General features: G+C 49.7%; 1 protein-coding gene and 1 non-coding gene across 2 annotated transcripts in view; one reads left to right on the forward strand and one right to left on the reverse strand.

Moving 5' to 3' along the window:
• The first annotated feature begins 8346 nt into the window (after positions 1–8346).
• Trnas-gcu lies at positions 8347–8428 on the forward strand. The gene has a single exon. It is a non-coding gene; the product is annotated as a tRNA-Ser (tRNA).
• A 6971-nt stretch (positions 8429–15399) lies between these two features.
• Positions 15400–16394, reverse strand: part of LOC101568780 (histone H2B type 1-K-like) — a gene marked incomplete at its 5' end in the record, with an annotated part of 3526 nt that continues 2531 nt past the window's right edge. Inside the window, one exon of the mRNA XM_004628476.2 lies at positions 15400–15547. The remainder of the gene's footprint in view (positions 15548–16394) is intronic.

The raw sequence follows: 16394 nt of genomic DNA on the forward strand, positions 1-16394 counted from the left end.
TAGCTTTTTTCTGGAGGATGGTAAGGTGAGTCTCACTGCGCAGAGGCTGGCCTCCACCTCCCTGGGTCCTCCTACCTCCCACAGAGCTTTTGAAGTTATTCATGCTGTGTTATATCAGCGTGGCTCATTGGAAGGCACGGGATATAGTGTGTCTTAGCTTCACACATCCCCGTGACAACCTTTGTCACAACCTGTGCAAAGCACAAAGAACAAGGCAAAGTAACTAGCCTCCAAATGGGTCATAGTAACCGACTCGCAAGAATGGATGTAAGGGTCTGTCACAAGACAAAGAATGGCACTTAAAGCTCCAGCCCCAAGGAAGAGACCATCAGGCCTCCGGGGTGGGAAGAGCCTGGATGAACGAGGACGGGGCAGCGATCAGCGGCGCGGAGCTGCTCTCTGCGGTCTGAGTTTCCAGGGGAAAGTTATTCTGGGCTTCCCTCTGCAGAGTCAGAATTGAGTCGGAAGTATTCTGCGTCATTTGTTCTGTGAACTCTTCCTTAAACTTGGAGACATGATGGCTAAAATCTTCCCAAATTTGGTGAACGATGCACACCTAAGAGCATAACTTTTATGTATCCTTGCCACAAAAGAAATAAAATGAAATAATGCATACATGAATTTGATGTTGTTTGATGTAGCTACATATACGCTATTATATGCACACATATTTCACAATGACATATTCATGGTAAATATGCACATATTTGTCAGTATAAAATAATATAAATAAAAGAAAAAAGAAAATTAAAAAGCAACTTGTGGATTAAGAGAACACTATTTGCAAATCATACATATTTTAAAGGGTTAATAACCAAAATATATAAGAAAGGCAATAGCATATAAACAAAATAACTTGATTAAAAATTAGACAAAAGATCCGAATGGACATTTCCCAAAAGAAGAAATGCCAGGGCCAACAGATGTGTGAAAAATGTTGACCCTCACTGGCCGTTCAGAGAAGGCAAAGGCCTCGGTGAGGCAGTGCGCAGTGCTTAGAACGGCAGCCAGCGACCACGCTGGGGGCACCCAGGGGACCCGTGGCGCAGGCTCCCAGTGCCTGGACAGCGTGAGAGCCCCGAAGGGTAAAGGCAGCCTGACAGGTACAAGAGGGGCCGCGAGAGGGCAGGTATGGGATCAGTGGGAAGGAAAAGCTGGGATAAGGAAAAGGACAAAAGAAGGAAGGCAAAAGACACACGTAGGTGCCACACAGGATAGTCTGGGCAATAATGCTTGAGGGGTTTTTCTGTTTGCGTTTTTTTTTCTTTTGCTTTTTAATTTCTTATAACTTTTTGTTATTATTTTTTGTTAGTTTTTTAACCAATTTTACAGATTTATATCTGTTAACCTAAACAACTAATTTGAAAATAACGTCATGGGATACAGTAACCATTGTTGAATTCCTCTTACTTTATTTAATGAACTTTTGTACCATTTCTAATGCCTTTCTTTTTTTTACTGTTTTGTGTTCTTTACAAAGAGAATGTGTTTTCAGGAAAGAGGGAAGCTGAGGCGGGACCAGGCAACGCTGAGCTTGAGGGCAGGTAGGAATCATTTCTGCTCTTCTGTGCCTACTTCGGAGGACCCAGTCAAGACTTTTCAAACTTTCAGTGTGCAGAGCTATTCGATTCCAACAAAAAATGTACTAGTCTAATATTAGTAAAGTGGGCAGAAGCAGATGTGTATGTTGCAGAAGGCCTAGTAGCTTTACAACCACGTGAAATCAGGCAGTAAATCCGTGTCAAAACTCAAATGAACACCGATTTACATCTATTAGCCTTTCACAAAAGACTGATTTTTCTTCTTTCATGTTCAAGAAAGACACTATTTTTATTTGTGGTTAGAAAAAAATCCATTTTTATTAATAGACACCCTATAAATAAGCACTGAATAACTGGAAGAGTAAACTGAATGAGGGGCACTTTTCAAAAAAAAAAAATGTTTAGTGTATCAACTTCTGTACACCCAAATGAAACTGAAAATGCGCATTAGCTCAATATGTACATCTTAACATGGACTTAAATTGTGGCTCAGATGTGTCCCCTAATACCTGGGGTGCAGATTTTGAGTTTCACCACAAGTTTTACTGACATCCTGAAGTAATACTAACTTTCGCGCCCCTGAAAACATAATGTCACGAAAGCTCTCGCCATGGTGCTTCGCTGGCACCGTGTCCCTCCGGAGCCACTTCTGCCTTCCCAAAATGCCCCGTGCAAGAGCGGGAGCTGCAGATGCCACTCAGTGACAACACCCGCTGTCCAAGAGGGAAAGGCCGGAAGACAGCGGAACCCTGATTTTCCTACTGGACTTTCATTAGTTAAATTACTCACTAGTTTTAAAAGGACGAAGGAGATACTTACCACAGGACAGGCATCTTGCTCACAAGTGCTGCACGGTGACTGAGGCTACCAACGTCAATCACAGCCATTAAGCTCAGTGGCTTCGGAACTAGTAACTGAGTCACTAGTATTTGGGGGCTGCAATCTCCAAAGACTGCAAACAGCAAAGCCAATCTCTCAGCACCCTCTTCCTGCTGCTGTGGGGTACAGACCTGTGGCAGGTGGCCTGTTCGTCTAGGGGTAGATTCTCACTGAGTGTGAGAGGTCCTGGGTGCAAATTCCAGAGAGCTTGCTTCATTTGCTGTCGAGGACTCCGAAGTTTCCTAACTACCCACATTAGGAGCGGTAGTTCCAGGCCTTTGACTCATGCAGTGTTGTCCCACCATGACTGGGGGCTCCTGCCATCCTTAGCGCGTGTGTGCTTTCATAATCCACATTTATGTAGACTGTGCAAGTGCATACCTGTGTGTGTGTGTGTGTGTGTGTGTGTGTGTGTGTGTCTGCACGTGTGTCCATACTTGGCAATGTGTTGGGGGTGACCAGAACTGCAGAACCATGAACAGAAGTGTAATTCCCACTTTTCACACCAGAATGCACTCGCCCAGCTCCAGTCCTGGAGGTCAAGTCAGCCATTCTTGTTAGCAAGGCTTAACACCCCTGTGACTTTCTGTCCCCCCATTTCACCAGTGCCTTGAGTGTACCCAGTGCCGGATGTGAAGAAAGCAGTGATGCGTATGGCCAGATTTAGCCTTTTATTCCTGGTACTCTTTTTTTAAATCAGTGTATGCTTGCAATACATAATAGTCCATTTGGGGGAATTGGAACATGCTTGTAACACAACTTGCTCCTCTCAGGCCCCTGCGCCACCACCACCCCAGCCTCTCAGCCCCCTCCCCCGTGCTCATGCTAGCTGGTTAGGATGCTTCTGCAGAATCGCCTGGCGTTTGCTTTTTTGGTTATCTTAGTTACTTATTGAGACAAGATACTTAATATCCAAAGTTAAAGGAGGAGCGGTTGCTTAGCTCGTGGCTTGTTGAGGCTTCAGTCCCCAGTTGCCTGGCTCCAAGGCGGGCTGCACGGCACACAGGCTTCCCAGAAGGGAAGCTGTTCCTGATGGGCAGAAGGGAGCAAAGCAAAAAGGGGCCTTCGCAGCTTCTCTGCCCCTTTTGTACTCTATCTAGGCTACCAGAACTAGGTAGCGCCAAACCAGTCAGTAGACTGATTTAGTAATCTCATGCCTTTAATCCTGCCATCACACATTCTAGACTCAGCCACCTCTGAAAATATCACACCTTTCATGACACGAAGCTTTGGAGGGACATCTAAGCACAAACCATAACAGTGGCTAAGATGGCAGCCTCCCTTCCCATTTCTCTTCTGCTTTCTGCTGTAGCTTGCCCTGCTCCTCTCGGCATCTGGAAAGAATGTGGGGCTCTTTACCTTTCTTTATTTTGCTCAGTTTTGAGGGCCCACTCAGTAAAACCTTGAAGAGTCTTTGTGCAGAGATGAGGCATAATGTGTTGTCTCTGTATCTAAAATATAAATTTATGGTGTATTTGTAATTTGATATAATTTTATAATTTTGAATACAGCTCTGATTCATTAAATTTGAAATTTAAAAAGAACTTCCTCCAACTTCTGTCCTTTAAGAATTTTTTTCAGAATTAGGGCTGGCAAGATAGCTCAGTGAACTAAGCACTTGCTTAGGCAAGCGCAGGGGCCAGGGTTCAATCCCTGGCACCGCATGCTGCACCAGCCCTGCTCCTGAGGCGCACTGAGCCAGTGATAGAGTCCAGGCGTGGTGGTGCACACCTGTAATCCCAGCACTAGGGAGGCTGAAAACAAGAGGATCACTTTGAGTCTGAGCTGCATAGTGAGACCTTACACACACACAAAAAAGAATTTTTTTCAGAATTGAGAAAGTCGATTTTATGCCACTTAGGTATGAGTTTGAATAATTCTTCTGTGAGGAATTTTGCTACCTTGGGGATAAGTTAAATACATTGACAGGTAAGCATCTGGTAGTAAATGACATGGCAGATAACCCTAAAGTGAAGCCCAGAGTCAGTAAATTGAACTCACGGCATCAGCTTCCAATTGTCTTAGGGCCTAATTTATGCTTTCTGGCAACCAAAGGTCACTAGACACCTAAAGTAAATGTGAGCAACAAAAATAAAAATGGACTAGGAAAAAAGCAAAGAAAAATATTAGGTAGAGGAAAGAGATCTCAGGAAAGTTGAGAGGGGGCGAGGGAGGGAGGGAGAGCAAGAGCAGCAGGCGACAGTGAGAACAAGAAGGTATAAGAGAAAAATTGGGATCAAGGGAAAGTGATCTTCCAGAACATAAAGCAAAAATACAAAGGGAAACTTCAGTGGTCACACTTCTCAGTGTCCCCGAATGAAATGAAAACCTGCGTCTAAGCCCAGACCTGCACCAGACGTGCGCAGCGGCTGGAGTCATAACTCTAGTGCTCGGAGGCAACCGCAGGGCGTGTTTCGGTAAGTGACGGTGCAATGGAACGTCATTGAGAAGCAGAACAAGCTATGGAGCCGCGAAGAGAAGTCTTAGGTGTGCTTTGCTAAGCGGAGGAAGCCAGTAGGAAAGGCTGCACGACGTGGCGTGGTCAGCTGGGCGACGTCGCAGGAAAGACAAGACTGTAGAAATAGTGAACAGATCAGCAGTGTCCTCAGGGGGAGGAGGGACAGATGGTCAAGCGACGCCGGGGTGGTTTAGGACTAATGCACTGCCATTCACTTCTCAAAAGCCACAGAAGGTACAACATTGGGATTAAGTCGTAATGCAAACTACAATTCTAGTTAACAGATGTGTCAACATTGCTTTAGCAGTCGTGGCTAATGCTGTCATCCGGTAACAGGTAAATGATACGTGAAGCCATACAAGGGGAAAGGAAAGGGGGACATGGCTTTTTTCTGTATGCCTAAAACTACCTAAAATAATTTATTAATTAAAAATATAAAGAATATAAAATGGAGAAAATTTTAGAAAATAGAGGAAACATCGTGGAAATTTACACTCCAAATAAAGAGTTCTACAAGAAGAAGAAGAAGAAGAAGAAGAAGAAGAAGAAGAAGAAGAAGAAGAAGAAGAAGAAGAAGAAGAAGGAAAGGAAGAAGAAGAAGAAGAGAAAAACAGAAACTGGAAGGAAATCAATGACAAACATACCAAGCTATCTTCCCAAAATAAAATAATTTAGTGACGTAAAAAAGTTCTCAGCATAATGAATGCAAATACAAATATAATAAGTGTCACGTTTGAGACCTTTCAGAGCATTAAGCCTAAGAAGTCACGCTGAGCAGGAAAACGGATGCTGCTGGCGGAGGATGCGCGAGACGCGCGCAAGCGAGTGCCCGCCGGGAAACGCGGAGAGCCCTCCCGCGGCCCGCAGCGCGCAGCCTTCCACACAGACGCATCCAAGGAAGAGTCTGGGCAGCAGCAAAGATATTTTCTAGCACAGAGAGACTTCAAGTCTCATCTCCAATAAATTATTTTTCAGCAAAGTACCTTGCAATGTGCTTCACCAAAGTGAGAAGCCGGATTGTGGGGGGCAAATATTTGGGCAAAAGGGCGTCTGAGGCAAAGGCAGGCCAACCCCACGGGGGGGGGGGGGGGGCGGGGGACAGCGTGACCCCCGGACAGCTGCTCTGTGGTTGTGTAGTTTCTTTTTCTTGAAAAATTGTAATGGTAATTTATGGGTGGTGAATATATTAAGGGGATCACTATATTCAGAAAGCAAAATATGAAATATGGATAAATAATATTTGTCCATCGTAATTATTTTTATTTTTTGGTACCGGGGATTGGACTCCGGACCTTGCGCTTTCCAGGCATGCGCTGAAGCCACTGAGCTACCTCCTCACCCCTATCCATCATAGTTATAAATAGTGAATTCTAGTTCAACAAAAATGATGGTGACTATATTTGCAAGACCCAACAATGGACTGCAAGAGTTGCTCAAGGCGAAGAGAGGCGATCATATAGGAAAATCAACAGAAAACACTAAGTTTAAAAATAAATGACTGCTCGGAACGACTAAAGCTGGAGATCAGGCACACACGTGAGGTGAAGACAAAGCTGACGGGAGAGCAGGAGGCGCTCGCCTAGCCGTGTGAACAAGCTCTCCAGCCTGCAAGCTGGTTGCTAGGCAGAGAGGTTGGAACTGCTATCAGCCTCCTCAGTGTATAAAAAAAAAAAAAAAAAAAAAAAAAAAAAATGCCACTATGGCGATTGTCCAGTCCTCTTTTGTACCTGGAAAGAGGCCTCCGCCTGACCTCAGCTTGCGGCTCATCTTTACTTCCTCAATCTGTGTTGGGACCAGGCCGCCGAGAGTCTTGCTGGTTCATGGCACTAACGATAAAACCAGAAGTATCAGTTAGAATACAGGTTTGTCTTTGTAACAAAGACTTAAAAACAGCAGAAGTTTGGGGAAGCACTCGTCTCCTGAGTGCCCTATGACAGTCCAAGGGCCTCGTTAGTGCCCAGGCAGCCCTGCTGCGGGCGCCGGTTCTGGCCCCACCCAGGGCTCCTCCTCCCTGCAGGCTGCTGGCCCAGCCTGCCCTCCCTCCTCTGGGGCCGCCTCCGCCTGCAGTGGAGGCAGACGGAAGAGGGAACGGAAGGTCTCATTTCTTCCTAGGAGCACGCCCAGGAGGCCTTCCTCGCGCTTTCCCTCTAGGGACTTCACCTAGGAATTGTTACGTGAGTGGCTCTCTCTCCAGGGTGGGCTGTTAGCTCAAGTGCTTCCATTTCTTGGTAGCAAAAGCGTGTGCGGATTGCTAGCCACGTCCAGGGCGGCACACTTGCAGACGAGCTGCTAAAAATGACAGCGACACAGCCAAAGGGCATGTGCTGCCAAAGGAGAGAGATACAGAGAGCCAGTGTTTGCATGTGCGAGCTTTGGAGCAACTGAGTATCTTAAACATGTGCGATGATTCTGGTCAAAACATTCCAGATGCTCACCCTCGGCCCAAGGAATAGCTTAAAGCTTCCCCATTCTATAAATTGTCTCTCCTCTCTGGACTGTTGCCTGTGCCGGACAGAAGCTGTTTAATTTCATGAGGTTGTCTGCTGATAGATTACGCTATTTCTTGTGCACCTGCGGCGCTCGTCCAAAAGCCCCGCGCCGGCCTCTGCCCTGCGCACCTGCGTCTGTCCAGCAGGAGGCGCGTTTCTGTCTCAGCGCGCGCGTCTGAGCTCCACTGCGCGTGCGGACCAGCTCCCGCCCGGAGCGCAATCGCTACGCTGTGCAAAAGCGTACCAACAGACATAAAACATTAATTAAAAACAAATACACTGAGAGCCAAAGTATGGGGAAAAGATTCAGCCTAGTAAAAGAAGAAAGAGCCGCCGCGCTCCGTGACAGCAAACAGCCTGCGGGAGAAGGGAAATACACGCCACAGAAACCCAAATGGAAAAAAAATAAAATAAAATAAAATAAAAAATAAAAATAAAGAAACCCAAATGGAAAAGAAAACGAGGCGGGGGAGCGATCGGCTGCAGCTGGGGGACCACCCGGCCTCGCAGCGCGTCGTCCACCTTCGTGACGCCTGAATTCACGGACCGAAGCGACGCGGCGCTGCGCAGCGGCGGGTGGTCCGGGGACCTGTCCCGGCCGCTGCGGCTCACGCTGCTCCGAATGCGCCCCCGCGCGCCCCCTCTGCGTTTCCTTCACTTCGGGAAACAGTCGGCCAAAGGGCCCGCTGGCCTCTCGCTGTCCTTCCCCTTTGGTGACAGAATGTGCCCTGGACACTTTCAGCACCGCGGGGATCCTCCAAGGGACCCGTCTGGGCTGACGCTGGGCTGGGGCCCGAATCACAGTCACACGGAGGGCCCCGAGCTCCGCCCTGCCGGGTCCTGCCTCGACTTCCCGCGCCTGTGCATTCTCGAGAGCGAGCGTGGGGGCGGCTCCTCCGTGCGCGCCCACACCCCGCCCGCCCTGGTTCTAGCAGCGGAAGGCGACCTCAGGCGGGGCGCGGGAGCTCCTTAGCGTGTTGACGAGGTGGCCGAGTGGTTAAGGCGATGGACTGCTAATCCATTGTGCTCTGCACGCGTGGGTTCGAATCCCACCCTCGTCGGTTGCATCCTTTTAGTGAGGACAGGAGATGTATGGCCAGTGACACTTCGTATAATCAAGTTTCCTGGCTTCTGCGAGAATATAAAGTTTCCCTGTGCAGTAGCTATTAATCGGATTTACTTCGTGGCTGACTGATTGGATGTGGGCGTGAGTACGAAGGGAGGAGCTTACTTGGGCCTGTAATGAAACTCCTTCTGGAGAGCTCCCCTCCTGCAGAAGCCGGGGCGGCTGGCAGGGAAGGAACGGAACATGAGTGAGACAAAAAAGGCGGCTCACCATACAGATAGAGCAGAAGCACACGCCGCAGCAAGCAGCTAGACCGATTGGAAGAAACCTGTAGCACTGAAGAGACGGCCGCAGGCTCTGAGCAAGCTTTTAGGAAACCTGTGTTCAGTCACAACTGCACAAGCCCGCAAATTTACTGGCACAAAAGTTAGGTTCTTCCCCTGATCATATTTACAAACCCTCAAGCACCTGCGGGGAGTGAAAGCTCACGCTCACGACCTGCCCCGGCAGTTTTCATCCAGACGCAGTCTGCTTTATTATCATTTCAGTAAGTGCGCTGCAGTCAAAGCGCACCATAATCTACAGTGGCCATTCTTCTGTTTTTGAAATTAGTTTTCTTTTTAGGACAATGAATGATTTCAGACTGTGTGTTGTTGCAATAGTGGTCAAAGTCTTGAATAATGATTATTTATTAAAATTTACATTTGCATAAATTACATCATGCTATGTATTCGTATATTTTTTGAGTCTATTTACTAAGTAGAATGTCTGCAATTTTCTCAAACTCCATTCTCCAGCGTCTTGGTTACACACTCAGAATTACAGAAGGAAAGGTTCATCTAGCTCACAGTCTGGGAAGACTTCTGTCCCTATTCAGCTGTCCCCCAGGCATAGTGGCATGTGGCAGTAGGCAGCAGGAAATAGCAAAACAGCAGGAGCAAAAGGGAGGAGGAGCGGCACCATCAGCAGCACGCAGCAGCGGCGGCAGCAGGGGCAGCAGCAGCAGCAGCAGCACACAGCAGCAACAGAAGAAAGCAAGCCTCTTCCGGTCCTTAGCCTGCATGCAGGCCCCAGGCCGGGCGGAGCACTCACACCCACAGGCCCAGCAGTACTCACACCCGGATCCCATGATCCCAGCATTGGATCAGGAATTAACCACAAACTCTAGAAGCCCATCCCATGGCATGAGACTTTCAGGGGACACCTAGATATAAGCCATAACATCTAATTATACTGGCCTGGGGAGATAGCTCAGTGGCATAAATGCCTGCCTGGAAAGCACAGGGCCCTGAGTTTGGTCCCTGGTACTGGAAAAAAAAAAGGGGGGGGGGGTCTAATATGCTTTTATTTGCTAGCCACCTACCAATCCTTAGAATAACTTACTGCAAATATATTTTCCTCTTACTTTTTAAATAGGTTTTTAAATAATTCAGTCAAAAAGCTTTTAAAATTCACTGAAGCTACTGTGACAGGGATCAAGATGCAGAACGTGGCAGGAGTGTAATCAAGCTCCTCCCAGTCATTGTCCTTCTCCTCAGAGGCAGCCGCTAACCCAGCTTTCCCTGTCGTTGCTGCTTCACATCTTATCATGTCATTCTTTATCTTTCATCCTTAAATGCTTGCCTCTGTCCGCATTTCACGTAGAGTATTTCTCTACTTGCTATGACTAATACCCAGTGAGCCCCGCCGCTGCAGTGCAGATGTCCGTGCCGTTTGCCACGAGGCAGGTCGAGCAAGGACCAGGGAACAGCAGGAAGAGGCGAGGCAGGGGCTGAGAGACCACAGGGCAAGACTCAGCCAGTCGATGTCACGCTGTCTCCCCAGAACCTCGGCCATGTGCAAGCCCAAAAGTACCTGACCCTGGTCTGCGTCCAACCTCGTTCGCCCTGTGGTTTTGACCCCCGCCCTGTGGACTTTAGATGCCAGCGCCCTGCCTCTAAAACCTGGTGGTGTGAAACTGCTGCTCCGGAGGAGGGCGAGCCGGTCCCCCTAGGGCCCCAATTCCTGGCCACCTGCAGCTCCAGACCCTCCCACAGCCCCAGGAGCCAGCGAGCCTGAGCTTCCCTCTGGCCGGGAACCCTCCTCGCTGGTCAGGTCCCAGCCTGTGGCGCGTGCCCGCCGCTTCTTCGCTGCCTTGTCACTCCTCTTGGGGCTTGAGTGTCCTGCACAAGTATCATTCTGGAGACTACTCGCACCCGACAACAGCAGCGTGAATGTGCTACAACTTATGCCCTGTGGACGTTGTGGTTGTGCAGCAAATCACCCTGAAACTTACTTGCTTGAAGCTGTTCTCTCTCAGCTTTTGAGGGCCAGCGTTCTACTAGAGTGGTTTGCAGGGCTCAGGCCCGGAGCCCCTTACACAGCTGCAGCCAGGCTCTACAGGGGGCAGAGGCCGGCTGCCCTGGGCCTTGGCGCTCGCTGGGTCGCCCACAGGACGCGGGCTGAAGCTCTGCGCTCCCCAGCTGCTGTCTGGAGGTCACTCTGTCCTGTTGTGTGAGCCCCACACGAACGAACGAGCAAGGGTGAGAGGGAGTGAGCCAGAACTTGAATGTGTTGTAACCTCACGTCAGAGTGGCAGCTGGGCTCGGCAGGGGCTGAACAGCTGCCTCTGTGCTCACTGCAATGTCATGAGTATTTATAGTTCCCCTTTAGCTAATAAAATTATATTACTAGGAACATTGTTTATTTCTTGATATATATTTGTACAGTTTCTGAATCATGTGGCATAATGTTGACTTTAGTAAAAACGTGTCAATTTCTTCTGAGGTGCTCTTTCTGGCCTGCACTCCGAGCAGCTTAGGTGCACTCCTGTTGGTCCCCACCCTGGCTCCAGGTAGCACAGTCACTCTGTGTGACGTTACTTGGCATTGGTGTGGTGTTACAGTGGTGCTTGCTTAACCTCCTATGGTGGAAATGGTCCACAGACGCAAAGGCAGAAGGAATGGTATAAGGAATATGTCCCTTCGCACCAACCACCCAGCTTCAAATAGCTACCGAGGTCTTATTGCAAAAGGGTCGAGTTCATACTACTCCTAAAAATACTTGTCCTGAGTGTCTCATGGACAAGGACATTGAGTAGTACATGTATAATCACATTAGTCCAAATTCCCCCCAAATGTTCACTACGCGCTGACGCCAAATGCTTCGGAGGACGTGGAGCCACAGCAGCTCTCGCTACGTGCTGGGGGACGGCAGCGCAGGCCAGTGCTCCGAGACACCGTGGCAACAGCAGTGGCCGCAGTGTCGGGCCCACGTAGGGCACAAAAAGGCAGAGGAAATGGTCCACTAGCTGCCCACGTCTCTTCATCCCACTGGGTTTGGGATGCAGGCAAAAGGGCCAGCAATGATACCACGCTGATCCCCACGAGGCGCCACATGTGCTGGAAGGACCCTGAAGTACTGCGCTCCGTTCCACTCTTGTAGCGCCTCAGTTTGTTCATATTCCAAGTATTTTACACCTATCAGATTCTTGAGGCAATAATGAAAGGCACAAAATGGTTTGTGGGCTTTGCAAGACCAGAGAAGGGTCCTTAGTTGTTCCTATTCCTGTGTGACTCTCCCATTCAGAGCTGGACACTGGAGAGGGACACGCAGCTGCAGCGCTGGGCAGCCCGGGGACTAGTGGCTGCCAAATCCCACAGCCTTGGCACAGGCTTGGAAGCCTGTTCGCATGACATATGCACGTCCCTGCGGCGAGAAGTCTGAGTGCGGAGGAAAGACGCTGTGGACACGCAGCCCCGCTAGTCCTCGATTTGGGTGCTGAGGGACACAAGGGATGGAGGAGGGACAACCTGCCTAGGCACTGGCTCTGCTGACTGCGCGGGGAAGGAAGCGTGTGAAGACAAGCCCTAACCCAGCCACTGGAGGATTCTCCGCTAATTCTGCGTGCTGTGAGCCAGATGAGGCTGCGAGCCGGCCGGCTCTCAGCCCGCCAGGCCAGGAGGAACAGCTCACAGCAAGTGAGTGAAAGCTGAGTCAACAACAGAGAAGAAGGTCCGCGATTGCTCACCCACAGCTGCCAATAGGTCCCCACCCCTGCGCAGTCTCCATTTGATAAGGCTTACAAATTTTTGAATTATTTTGGCAGTGATATATGAGCTAGGAGAAAAAAACGGAATTTTTTATGCACACATAGTACTAACAGCTGGAAGAGATTTGCAATAAATATTAACACTGACCTCTTTAGTTTTACAAAGTTTAAGCTTTCCTCAGTTTGTCAAGTTTTCTATTCCTTATTTGCTGGTATGTTTAAACACTTTAAGATTTTTTTTTTTAATTTTTTTATTTTTCTCATTCAGAATGAAATTCAGAAAGACACATTAAAGGAAGTCATGTTCTGTGTTTTCCACCCTGCGTCCCCCAGCGTCCTGCTCCTCGGTACCGGCGCTGTGCTTGCGCTCTCACAGAACGGCGAGGAAAGCACCGGGCACTGGGCACTAGCAATGAACGGGCCGCGCGAGCCCATACTTGCGCGTTTATCTTCCTACCGCACAGCCCGACAGTGCACAGGAAACTATTAGCGTGGCTTTTTCTAAGATGAACCGGACAGATACAATTGAAAAGAGTGAAAAGCTTTTATTCACTAATGACCTCGCATAACAGAGACACGTGGGTGATTAGTAAGCGTGTAGGAGGGCGGCAAGAGCCAGGGAGTGAAAAACCACAGACAGCAAAAGTGGAAGGAGGGTCGGTCCTTGTGCAACCCGCTGCCCTTACCGGAGCTAGGCTCCTGTCCTTCCAAGAGGCTGGGAGGTTGATACAGGACAAATCCGTTCAGCAGCCTCAGCGGGACTTCTTGGGCACGAACAGGAAGGATGGAGAAGTGATGTGTCTGTTCAGGCTGGGAACTAGCGAGAGGTCTCAGAAGAGGCGGGCTGCAGTTTGGTCATGGAGAGAACCTGTTGGGTAAATCGGGAAAGCGGACAGCGCGCGAATTTGCAACCATGTGTATGCAGTCGTTAAGCCCAAGCGATGAAATCAAAGTCCTAATGGAAAACCACAGCTAAACCAGTTCTGCCGCATCACCCACAATGGCCACGAGAGGGCGACAACCTTCCACAGGGCAATGGGGAGGAAGCGGGCCTGCAGCGCCCTGGCGTCCCCGCCAGGAGCCGAGCAGCCTCTCGGGTCGCTGGGTGCGGGAGCCTTAACTTCCCTGAAGAGACCTTGATTCCTCTTAGTGTGATCACTTGCTGACCGAAAGAAAAACGTGTCCGTTAACTGGCCTCTCTAAACCTTTTCCAGGCGAGCGAACGGCGTGCTCACGGCAGGCGTGAAGCCTGGCGGGGCCGAGGCTCAGGGATCGCTGCAGCCCAGGTCCCAGCCCTGGGCTCGGCTGCCACCCACCGAGGGGTCCCTCGTGTCCACCGCAGGCGGGGCAGGGGCGGGGCCGTGGCCCAGCAGGCGGTACCCAGAGGCAGCGCAACAGCGGCGGGGCGGGCCGCGCGGCCGAACTGCACACCGAGCGACCCGCAACACATTCGCTGCCTGATTCTTAAGCAACCTCCAACTGATTCGAAGTTTTTCTTCTGTGACTTCATCCGAGTGCGAGCTCCTCAGCTGCGCGCATGGCGTCGGCTTGCTCTTCCTCTTGAGTAGATTTTGCTCCATAGCGTTTAGCCGACTCCCCAGCAGCTGCGTACAACGACAACAGGACGCCGCCTGATGGAGGATGGCGCGCTCTCAGGACGTTTCTCTGAAAAGGGTGAGGAGAAGAAGTGTTTTCTAAACAGCAATGAAGTCATCCTGCCTTTAAATTTAAACTTAAAGGTTCTTAACATCTCGTGCTGGGCCCTGTTCGCGCACGCCGCACCCAGGATCAGAGCTGCAGAGCACACCGACTCAGACTCCGCTGGACGGCGGCCTCTGAACTTGAAGGCCGCCTGCATGAGGGGCGCGCCGGCCGGCCGGCCCTCCCGGGAAGGCTGAGGGCGCCGGGAAGCTCGGGCCGACCCGCCTCGCTCCCCCGCGGCCTTGAAGTCCATCTTCAGCACTGCACATTGGAAAACGACTCAGGCCTTGGCCATCTGTGCGTGCTCACCTCTGCTCTACAAGGTGTCGAAAGGGTCAAAGATGTGAAATGCGCTATGAAAGTTAGCTAATCATCACACCAAAATACTAGTAATCACACTGATGGTGTTAGCTACAGCGTAAGGGAAAGCGAAGCACATTTAAGTCTAGAATAGGTGTCTGTCCCAGCGGAAGGAAATGCCTGCCTTATCGCAGCCGAAGTACCCGAAGGAATGGAGGAGCGCCTGCCCCGCACATGGGACCCCTGGCCGCCGGACCCCAAGGCAGCCTCCGCGGTCGCTGCCCTGGTCATCCTGTTCACAAGCTGCTCAGGCAGCCGGGCAGCGGAGGAGAGACAACACCCGCCTGGCTACGGCCACAAACCTGTATGACTGACGCTTGGGACCGCTCTGGAAGGTCCATCCTCGTCACTTCCCAAATCCTCCTGCGCATGAACCTCCACTTTGGCCCAGTTCAAACAGCCGTCCACCCGGACAACCCGTGCGCACCAGTCAGCTGGGTCAGTATCTTACATCAGCCTCCGTCCAGGAAAAGCAGACACGAGACTCCAGATCCTGCCCAGAGGCAAGGATGCTCTCCCGCGGGTCACAGCTCCCGACTGTTTCTACTACTGCGGTCACCAGTGCTGGCAGAAGCGTTCAGTCCTGTTCGTCCAATGCTTATTTTACGCAGGTCATTATTCTAAGCATACGAAGAGTATCACCTGTGAGACGCTACTACACCTCCATTTTCACTAGAAAGCTGGACAAGAGCCAGAGAGAGCACCCTACCAATGCTTTGCAGTAGGTGGCAGGGGCAAGTTTGGACCCTGGATAGTCTCACTCAGTGACTCACTGGAAACGTCTCATGTCCTTTAGTTACAACGTTCAGTAGAAATACCAGAATGTGAGCCCTCACTCGCCCGAGCAATTACTTTCTCCTCAGTCCCTGCTCAGGCTGACTTCTACGTAGCTCACGAGGCTCTGGCGCTAACGATGCAGCAACGTACAGGACCCGTGGGAAGGACTCGCGGGCCCTCCAGCTTCCCAGTGTCCAGTGTCCACTGCAGTTTCCATAGTAAATGACTAGAAGATTCATTCAAGTTCTGGAAAAACCCAGGCTTGGATTTAACATAATTTAAAAACGTTAAAATTAAACATTGGCTGGGCCTGGTGGTGCACACTTGTAACCCCAGCACTGTGGAGGTTGGGGCAGGAAGATCCCCTTAAGTTTGAGGTCAGCATGGATTACATAAGCGAGATCAAGGCCAGGCTGTGAGACCTCGACACAGGGAGACCCTCTCCCAAAATAAAACAAAAAAATAAAATTTAAAAATCCATCTTTACTTCCAAGTGCAAAATATAAATGTCTTTATGCAATGCAGACTCTAAACAGCTGCATAGCCAAACTTGGAAGACAGTATCAGGAAAAATGACACTCCAAAATTAAAATACATCACTCAAATCAATGGGTATTTTGTCAATATATTATCGCTATATCTATATGTGTGTGTGTGTGTTCACTATCAAAAAATTGAAGATAAAGTTTGACAAAAATGTACATTATTAAGCTAACTTTAACATACCAAAGATAATGGTTTCACTGGCTAGCTGCATGGTACCAAACTCTAGGCCCACCTACCTTCTAGCAGATGTTTAAACACATCTCTGTCTACCCAGGGTTTTGGGTATCTTGATTACAATAATAATTGTCAATTAGCTTTTAAAAAAAAAATATGTACACAGAGGCTGGGGCCATAGATGGGCTGTCTATGTGCCTGCCTTGCAAGCGCAAGGACCCTGGCTCGATCCCCAGTACGGCACGCCCTGCCACACACAGTGCTGGCCACAGAAACCAGGTGTGCGCTACCCAGGGCTGGGAGGCTGAGACAGGAGGATCACTAGGAGCCCAAGCTGCACTGGAGACCCTGCACCAAAGAAATAAAAGATTTT

The sequence above is a fragment of the Octodon degus genome, unplaced genomic scaffold, assembly GCF_000260255.1.
Source record: "Octodon degus isolate 3935 unplaced genomic scaffold, OctDeg1.0 scaffold00023, whole genome shotgun sequence".
In the NCBI taxonomy this organism is placed as follows: domain Eukaryota; kingdom Metazoa; phylum Chordata; class Mammalia; order Rodentia; family Octodontidae; genus Octodon; species Octodon degus.